Source organism: Arvicanthis niloticus, chromosome 4 (assembly GCF_011762505.2).
Source record: "Arvicanthis niloticus isolate mArvNil1 chromosome 4, mArvNil1.pat.X, whole genome shotgun sequence".
Classification (NCBI taxonomy): Eukaryota; Metazoa; Chordata; class Mammalia; order Rodentia; family Muridae; genus Arvicanthis; species Arvicanthis niloticus.
In genome coordinates, this window is record NC_047661.1 from 73753234 (window position 1) to 73763017 (window position 9784).

Below are 9784 nucleotides of genomic sequence, written 5' to 3' on the forward strand. Positions count from 1 at the left end.
AAAGTGGATATAAGATAAAACTTATAGGCTGATGTCCAGTTAATACAACAATGGCTAAAGTCAGTACTTACTTAGTCCACAAGGTTTGAAGTCTCAGATATTCTTCAGTATATGCTGTGATTCTGAAGAAGCAGGCTCCAATGCCAATGAAGAAATGGGCTTGCTAGTAAGATGAGAGCAAACAGGCAAAGACACAGAGCTTCCATCTTCCATGTGCTTATATAGGCCTAGAGCAGAAGGTGTGGCCCAGTTGAAGGTGTGTCTTCTAATCTCAAGATCTGGATTAAAGGTGTGTGGTTTCCTGCCACAAAACTCAGAGTAAAGGTGTCTCTTTTTCTACATTAAAATCTGTCTTATAAGTGGATCTACTTCACCTTAACCAATAAAAAGATGCCTTCCAGTTTTACTTAATTCCAGAGATATCCCAGATGGCAATATGAATTGCAATCCCCAGTGTATTTTGCTTAATGTAGTCAATCTTCCATAAGTGAAGGGATCATGTCAATCTCTGCACAGCTATTATTTACCCTTGTGCTGGTTTTACACTAATTCCTGTTACAAACATGATCAGGGAAGAGGTATTTTCCTTAACTTGTCAGAAGTCTGATTGTTCACAAAAAGGAAGGCAGTTGGAAGAGCTTCTATATGGTGTGGGCAGGTAACAGAGCCCAAAACTCTGAGGGTGGCCTTCTTCTTTCCTGTGTGTTATTCCAATTAGACCTATAAACCTTGTGATGATTCCTCCCAATTTGGATGATGGCCTTGTAGTCCCCCCTCAGGAAATCCTCCCTGGAAATCCTTTTTCAAAGTCACTTAAGGGTGTGGTTTAGAAATGTCCTAAATGTCAGATTTGAAACAGGGGATCCCCCTATGGAGGCCACAAAAGTCCCAGATACAGAGTCACTGATGCTTATAGTTTGCAATAAGTCTAACAGAGGAATAAAAAAATAAAAATTAATTGAGTGATTCATCTAATACTGAGGGATAAGCAATCTTGGAGCATGACATATAGGAGAGCTAGAAGCTGTCCTCTGAGAGGTTTTATTAGCAGCTAACTGAAACAGATGTAGATACAGCTAAGTATTGAGGCAGCTAGAGCCTAGAATACAAAGTCTGTGCTACAAAGGACAGAGCTGGAGAAGTGGCCCAAACCCTTTGAGAAGCCCAGAAGATCATGAGTGGATCCCACATATTGTACAGTTATGGTTTTATTTTGCTTTTGATTGTGATTGTGCCCTGATATATTTCTTTCCTGAAGAAAGTATTTTGGTGGAGCCCACAATTAAGAGACTTTGAATTGTAAAAAGTCTTTGAATTTTTAAAACACATTGGATATTTCAAAGGGATTGAATTTTTAATGTGTAAGAATTTTCAAAGACTATGAGACTTTTAAAGTTATTCAGATCTTGGGGATGAATAAGAAAGTAAGGGTTGAGGCTTAATAGTGATGTGTTTGTGTGTCAGGTTGACAAGGGGTCAATTGAACTGGCTGGTTTTGTGTGTCAATTTGACCAAGGCTGGAGTTATCAAAGAAAGGAACTTCAGCTGTGGAAATGCCTCCATGAGATCCAGCTATAAGGAATTTTCTCAATTAGTGATCAAAAGGGGAGGGACCATTTTGGGTAGTGCCATACGTGGGCTGGTAGTCTTGAGTTCTATAAGAAAGCAACATGAACAACACAGGGGAAGCAGGACAGTAAGCAACATCTCTCCATGGCCTCTGCATAAACTCCTGCTTCCAGCCTTGTATGAGTTCCAGTCCTGACTTCCTTTGGTGATGAACAGCAATGTGGAAGTGTAAACTGAATAAACCCATTCCTCCCCAACTTGCTTCTTGGTCATGATGTTTGTGCAGGAATAGAAACCCTGACTAAGACAATTACCTTGTCTGGCCACAGTGGAAAAGGATGTGCCTAATCCTGGTAGAGACTTAATGCTTCAGGGTGGGGGAGTGCCAATGGGCACCCTCTCTGAGGCAAAGGGGTAGGGGGGTCTGAAGAACTCTGAGGGCAGACTGGGATAGCACAACATCTGTGATGCAACTAAATAAAAAAAATGGAAAAAAGAAGACAGTATCGAGAGAAAAGAAAGAGAGGAGGCAGTTTTTCCAGGAGAGTTTTACCAAGACAGGTAGAAGAGAGAACAATGGAGACATGGGTACAGAAAGACAGAAAGATTCAGAGAACCAGAAAGAGCCAGAGGAGCAGAATATATTGCCAAAGTTAGTATGAGGCCAAGCAGAGCAGTTAGGAAAAACTGTAAAAAACCCAGATTGAATCAGTTACACTGGAAAGGAATTTTAGATCACCAAGCCAGAGCTCATAAAGAACTATGAGGGAGTGAGCTTATTCAGATATAATTCTTAGATGCTAATAATATTCTAGGCCTAGAATAGATTTTATAGAAACTATAACCTTCCAGTGCTAGGCCAAAAATTACATGTGGAGGCAGAAGGCCTCAGAGGTGACAATAAATACATATGAATATTAGTTTCTTTTACAATGAACACATTAGAAAATAAACTACTAGATCACCTCTGGAGATAAGACTGGTTAGGACGTCTTCAGTTTAGATACGTTTCCAGAAACTGTGAAAGATGAGATTCCAGTCTTTTGAGGACTCTGATTTGAGGTTGTGTTTCCTCCCACCAAGATCTTAAAAGAACCTGATGCTAATACTAGCAATAAGTCCAAGGAAGAATCAAAAATCACAACCAATTAACTGATTTATCCTGAAGGATGAGCAGCATTGAAGCCAGACTAACAGGAGAGCTGGGAGTTGCTGATCTGATTGAATTGTTGTAGTTATGTTTATGTCTGCCAGATTATAGGTCTAAGACAGACAAACTCGAGAGATAAGAGATGTAGGCAGAATTTTACACTTCCTTTTACATAAGGGCAGCAATATCAACTTCAAATCTTTGATAGCTCATGAATATATGTTACAGACCTTGGAAAACAGCAAAATCTCTCTCTTTTCAGGGCCAGCAGACCAAGCATGCAGTCCAAGTCTGTAAAGGACAGAACTCACCAGTGGGCAACACACAGTAAGAGGTACTGAGAAGCTGAATCATACCAACTAAAGAGATTGGATTAAGAAGCATTTAGGATATTTCTAACCCACACCCATAAGTGGCTCTGAAAAAGTATTTTTAAGGAGGATATTCTGAGGGGAACTAGAAAACCACAAACCAAATTGGGAGGAGTCATCACAAATTCTGTGGGTCTAAATGGAGTAACACACAAGAAAGAAGAAAGCCACCTTCAGAGGGTTGGGGCTCTGCTTCCTGACCAATAGACAGGAGCTCTTTCACATGCCTTTTGTGAACATCCAGACTTCTGACAAGTTAAGTAAAACACCCCTTCCCTGAATAGCTTTATGGCAGGAATCACTGTAAACAAGCATATGGGAAACAATAACTGTGCAGAGATTGACATGATCCCTTGATTTATGAAAGACTGATGATAGTAAGTATACTGGTGATGGCTATTCCTCATGTCTGGACTTCCTGTGGACTTAAGTAACATACAAAACTGGAGGCATGTTTTTTTTTTTTTTTAATTTCTTGACTAAGTTAAAGTAGGTAGATCCAGTTCAAATATACACTCTTTAGGTAGAAAAACACACACCTTTAATCTGAGATTTGAGGCAGGAAATCACACACCTTTAATCCAGATCTTGAGACTAGAAGACACACCTTCAATGGGCTACACCTTCTGCTCTAGGCTTATATAAGCACATGGAAGAAGGAAGCTCTGTGTCTTTGCCTGTTTGCTCTCATCTTACTAGCAAGCCCATTTGTTCACTGAAATTTGGTCACGTTGAATCTCAAGTGACCAAAACTATTAGTTGCAAAGACAACTTCCTGCCTGACAGCAGTGATGGCTGTTCTCAATGGTCAAATTGATAATATCTGGAATAAACTACAATCTAGATTTATGAAGATCATGTAAAAATATTAATAGACGTTTAGGTCCAGGCCTGGTAGTACAGGCCTTTAATCCCAGCATTCAGGAAACAGGTATGTATATCTATGAGTTCTTAGACACAATAGGGCTATTGAACACCCTCCTACCCTCTTCTCCTGTCTTCCTTTCAGAGTTGCCTGTCATCCCCCAGCTCCCTTAGGTCCTCATGGGTTTTGTGACTCCCTGTGCTTCTCTGACCCTTTCTTGTGGATGCCATCACTCTCCTAGAAATTGGTTTTTCATCCTTGCCTTCTGGCCTCCACAAAAACCCTGATGCCATTTGACCAGTCTCTCCTGGATTCACTAGGCAAAGCCCCTAACTCCCACTGAATGAGGTGAAAATACACGGAACAGCTTCTGTCTTCCTCCAGTCTAACCTGTATCCTGGAGTCTCCCATGACTATGGGGTGCAGTGCAATCTTCCTCCAGCCCTCTCTTTCATTCACAGGAAATGTATTGTCCATGCTGTCTCACTCTTTCTAGGGATGTCTTTTAGAAAATCTCCAGATTCTTCTGCACGAACATGACATGAGTGATCCTAAACTTATTCACTTTTGCAATAGAATTTGGACATAATACCCCTTAAATGATCAATCCAAAGTGTCACCTATAGACACTCTAGATGCTAGTATTATTAGAGACTATTGCAGATACTACAGGTAATAAGGAAAATGGACAGATATTCCCTACTTCCTATTTTTCTCTTCTCCACTCCAAGCCCTGTTTGGTTTTGTCTGGTCTCTTTCCTACCCAGGCCCCTACACACACACACACAAACTCACACACGCATGCACACGCACACACTGTGTAAATGTCCTGCTTTTTAAGTTACTTGATGTATCTGTAGTTTATTGTAAAGTACAAGCAGGGAGGTAGACATGGCAGGATGGGGAGGAAGTAAATGAGCAGCCCCTCAAGCATGCAGACATCCTGCACACACTTTCCCCCAGTCTGGGGCATATCTCAGCTCCCTCCTACACTATCCTCAATTTATAGAGCTCAGATTTTTTCCTGTTTCTAAGTACTCTTTGTTCTCAGCTTTTTAAATTCATTTTTACAGGGATGCAGGTGTCATTTACATATGAGTGGCATTTAAATATTGTTTTGGGCTGGTCCACTTCAATTAAGAGCTGGCTCTGGGGTTTGTAGTATATATAGTGTATGTATGTATGTATGCATGTATGTATGCATGTATGTATGTGTCTCTAAAAATGTGTATATGAAAGAGCCAAATGATCTATGTAAAAAAAAAATGGTTTACTGGCTAGTTTCCTGTTAACTTGACATAACCTAGAGTCATCAGAAAGAGAGGAGCCTCATTTGAGAAAATGCTTTCATGATATTCAGCTGTGGGATATTTTCTCAATTAGTGATCATTTTGGGACAGTCAATTTTATTGTTGGTGGTGCCATCCCTGGACTGGTGAGCCTTGGCTCTATAGAAAATCAGGCAGAATGAGCCATATAGAATCAAGTCAATAAACCCCATCCATCTATAGCCAGTTACCAGCTCCTGCCTCCTGTCCATTTCTGTTTGAGTTTCTGTCCTAACTTTCTCCAATGATAGATTATAATCTGGAATTATAAGACAAATAAAACCTTTCCTTCTCAAGTTGGTTTTTGGACATAGTGATTTACTATAGCAATAGCAACACTAACTAAGACAAATGGGTACACATATAATGGAGGAATGATTTTGAATCAAAGTTGTAGGAGGCCTCCTAGGGTATTAACTGTTGTCAAAGTGTTATGATTCCTATCCCTTGTTGATCTGAATTACTAGTCTAGTGCCAGCCATTGCCCCACCTTCTGCATATTCCAGAAGGCTGAGGTCTTATCTTTGGGTCATTTCTAGGAAAACAGAACAAACCAACCACCACAACAACATTGTTTCTAGCAATGCCTTGCCTACAATCCATGTTCAAATGACTTGGCTTACCACAATTAAAACATCTGCCATTCTGATTTTTTGTAACACCATTTAGAATTGATTTCTATGAAATTAGCGCCATAAACATGTGCACCTATTTGCATCTATTGTATTGCTAGTTCCTCAACCTAGAACTGACCTTAATACATGCAAGTAATTAAAATGGTATGAAAGCAGATGGAGGGGAGAAAAGAAAAAAAAAAACAATATAAACAACAAAAAGATTTAGCATATCAGAATATATTGATAGCAATAGCAAACATATATGTTGAAATTTATATATTTACTTTTATGATGTTTAAAAAGATATTTGCCCTCCAAATCTCAAAAGTTTCAAAGTATGAATCTCAGTTGGTAGAACTGTTTCAGAAAGATTAGTAGCTATGTCCATACTGAGAGATGAGCTTTGCTGGGGATAAGTAGGTGGTCTTTTCAGGTTTAAAAAAAAAAAAAAGCTGCTAATTGCCAACCAGGAATCTAGTAGTAAGGAACATTCCTCCAGGGTCTCTGGTTGGCTTTCTGACTCCAGGTTCTCACTGATTCCCTAGGTTACTTGGATGGCAGGCCATAACCTGTAAGATATAATAAATATTTTCTCTCCCACCCTGCCAATAAAAAAATCAAACTTGTGCTCCAAAATTAGCTAAATCTCTAATCCATTTCTCTATTGGTGTTGATCTTGCCTTTAAAGATTATATCATAGTTTTGCATTCTGAATTGGTATTTTCAAAAGCCAAAGATTGAATCAGCATTTTTTGACTCCTGAATCTGATATTATTCTATTTACAGTTGAAGTCAATGTTTACAAAAAAAATCAATAAAGGTTTTTTGGTGGCCATGTATAATTTTAGTAAATGACACACAGACCTCTTTCCTAACATTTCAAAATTTTCTCAGGTATTTAAAGCTACAAATCTACATATCCTGTGTTTCTGTTTCCCAGAACTAGTCAATTCCAATAAAATCCACCCCCATGAGCAGCAAATCAGGACCTTCCAGGGACTGTGCACCATGTGGTCTAAGTCAAGCCCAGGCCCCAAATAGTTAATCAGCAATGATTCTTTATAAAAAAAAACTACCACAAAACCTTCCAGATTCTTGACCCATCTCAAAGTCACCCACAGCACGGCAGATAGAACCAACCAGTCATGGAAAAGAATCATAAATGTCACCTGCTCCTACACTAACAGGTTTTATATTAACCCTAGGAAGCACACACTTCCATCTTCCTGCCCAATGTATGGCATACCCCGACATGTTGAATCTCTGCAAAATAACTGCTTTTTGTTGTTGCACATCATTTGAGTTTTTGGTATCATTCTTCAGTGAATTGCAGACCCTTATATATGAGGGCTCATCTGGGAGTTGCTGAATACCTCTGACCCAAATAGTTGAGGTTTTTGTTTGTTTTTATTTTTTTCTTTTCTGATCATTAAGTTTGTTTTTTGTTTTTATCAACTGTCACTACAGTGTTTTCTTATTCTGTTCAATCTAGAGGCCAAGAGGGACAGAGCAGACTTGGTTTTGGTTGCTCAGTCTGGGACTATGGAGGACTCTCATGAACCCCATCTGGAAAACCTAGTAGTTTTCAACTGATTTATGAATTGGGTGTGTCTGTAGACCTTTGATTCACAGGAAGGAAGATTATCTGAGACAGCCTATTGTTGAGGACCATTCTGTCCCATGCTTGGGGTCTAAGTGCTCTGGTCCAAGGGTATCAGACAACAGAATCTAGCAAGAAAGAGAGTGGGGATGGAGGGGCAAGAGATGCAAAGAATGGAGACAAGACAGAGTGTGTGATTGTGAGAACAAAATTTGAAAGCAGCATTGAAACAATAACAGAAATTCATGGTCAGCGAAGACCACCAACGACTTATTAAATATAGCCATAATAAAAACATTAAGTCCCTCCAGGGGCAGGGACTTATGAAAAAATGAAAAGGCATGCAAGGACGTGCCCAGACAAGCCCAAGTAAGTAATGGGCTATCTGGTGTTTACTTTTCTCTCCCCCTTTCTGAGAAGTCCTAGGTTTCATGGTCAAAATAATTAGTCATCCTGCCAGCTCACACGTAGCCACTTCTGCAAGTTGCTGATGTTTGAAATATCCAACCATATGTAACAGTGCCAAATTTTCCCACTCTCCCCAACCCCTACCCATAAATATCCCATTTCCTGTGTTCTGGGTCAGATCCTTTATCTCCTGCCTGAGATATGTTCCAACCCGAGGGCCCTCGCAATTAAACCTTCTCTGCAATTGCATCAAGAAGGTCTCTCGTGTGTCCTTGGGTGCATACAGGTCCGGACATGAGTGATGGTCCCCTTGCGGGGGTCTTTCATGATCAAGTCACAGGCTTGTTTATTGAAAGGAAATCCTGGGTATTTATAAGCACAAGCATGGGAACACAGCTGAAGACTCTTTACCACATGCACCATGCAGCTGGGGGCACTAAACAGCAAAGCAAGATATGTGGGAAAAACATGATGTTTATCAGAGTGTGCTCAGCTGTTGTAGGCTGTTGAAAACAAGTCTCTTGTCAGGGTATATGGCTCAAGATGACGACAAAGATGATAGCCGCTTTCTGCTAGGAGTTGGCTCCCAACAGCCTATTCTTTTTGGTTTTGCTTTCCTGGGAACATTATTCTGTGTCTGTCCATGTGTACTTTGTTTATGGTTTCTATGCTAGTGCATCTGTTTTATTCTGTGTGTATTTTGTCTGTGGCTTTTGTTCCTGTATACAAGATTTTTAGATCCCTAAGAGTGGACAGGAACAGAGTACCTCACTGGGTTTAGTGTTCAGACATTTCATAATTTCCACCAAGTCATAGTAGGTTGAGGTCTGGCAGTTATTCACAGGAAACTGATCATCATTTATAGGAATATATAGCCCACTTATGAACTAGGATGGACTGAAGAGGGAACTTTTCATTCCCCTACAATCTACAAGGTGAAGCTTTTTGTGTATGAGGCCAAGGGCCACCTTGACCAAATGTCAAATATTTCCACATGGCAGTAATAGTAAAAAAGCCACCTGTTTGGTTGAAATCTTGCACAACTCTCCACCCTCTTCCCTTGGCCTCCTTCCTGCCTTGCTTCTTTCCTCTTCCCCCAAGGAAGATTTCAATACTTTTCCTTATATCCCTGTCCCTGCCCCTGTCCCTGCCCCTGCCCCTGCCCCTGCCCCTGCCCCTGCCCCTGCCCCTGCCCCTGCCCCTGCCCCTGCCCCTGCCCCTGCCCCTGCCCCTGCCCCTGCCCCTGCCCCTGCCCCTGCCCCTGCCCCTGCCCCTGCCCCAGCCCCCTGCCCCTGCCCCTGCCCCTGCCCCTGCCCCTGCCCCTGCCCCTGCCCCTGCCCCTGCCCCTGCCCCTGCCCCTGCCCCTGCCCCTGCCCTAGCCCAACAGGTACAAGAAGAGGAAGGAGCAGCCCATAATTTACCTGACTCTCATCTGGAGTTCACTTCACACTCAGGCTGTACTGAGTGTTGCTTTACTGTACCAGACTGCTGACTCTACTATGACCTTACTCCTCCAATATTCTTAATACCTAGATGTACTGGGTGACAGTTTATGACCTATGTACCACTGACCAATAATGACCTTTATAAATGGAAATTGTAACCACCACCACCCCTTTTCAGAAAGACCCTCAGATATTATAGGTCTTTTATTTTCAATCATGCTGACTCATTAACCTACCTGGGATGACTGTCAGCAACTGCTACAGGTTCTCTTCACAACAGAAGATATAGAATTTTGGGAGATCCTTGCAAATTGGTTCTGGGAGCAAATGGACTGCCCACCCAAGTCTAGGCTAATATTGATACAGTCTTACATTTGACCAAATCTGACTGAGACTTAACACTGTTGAAAGTTGAAAGAGGCTGTGGGTAT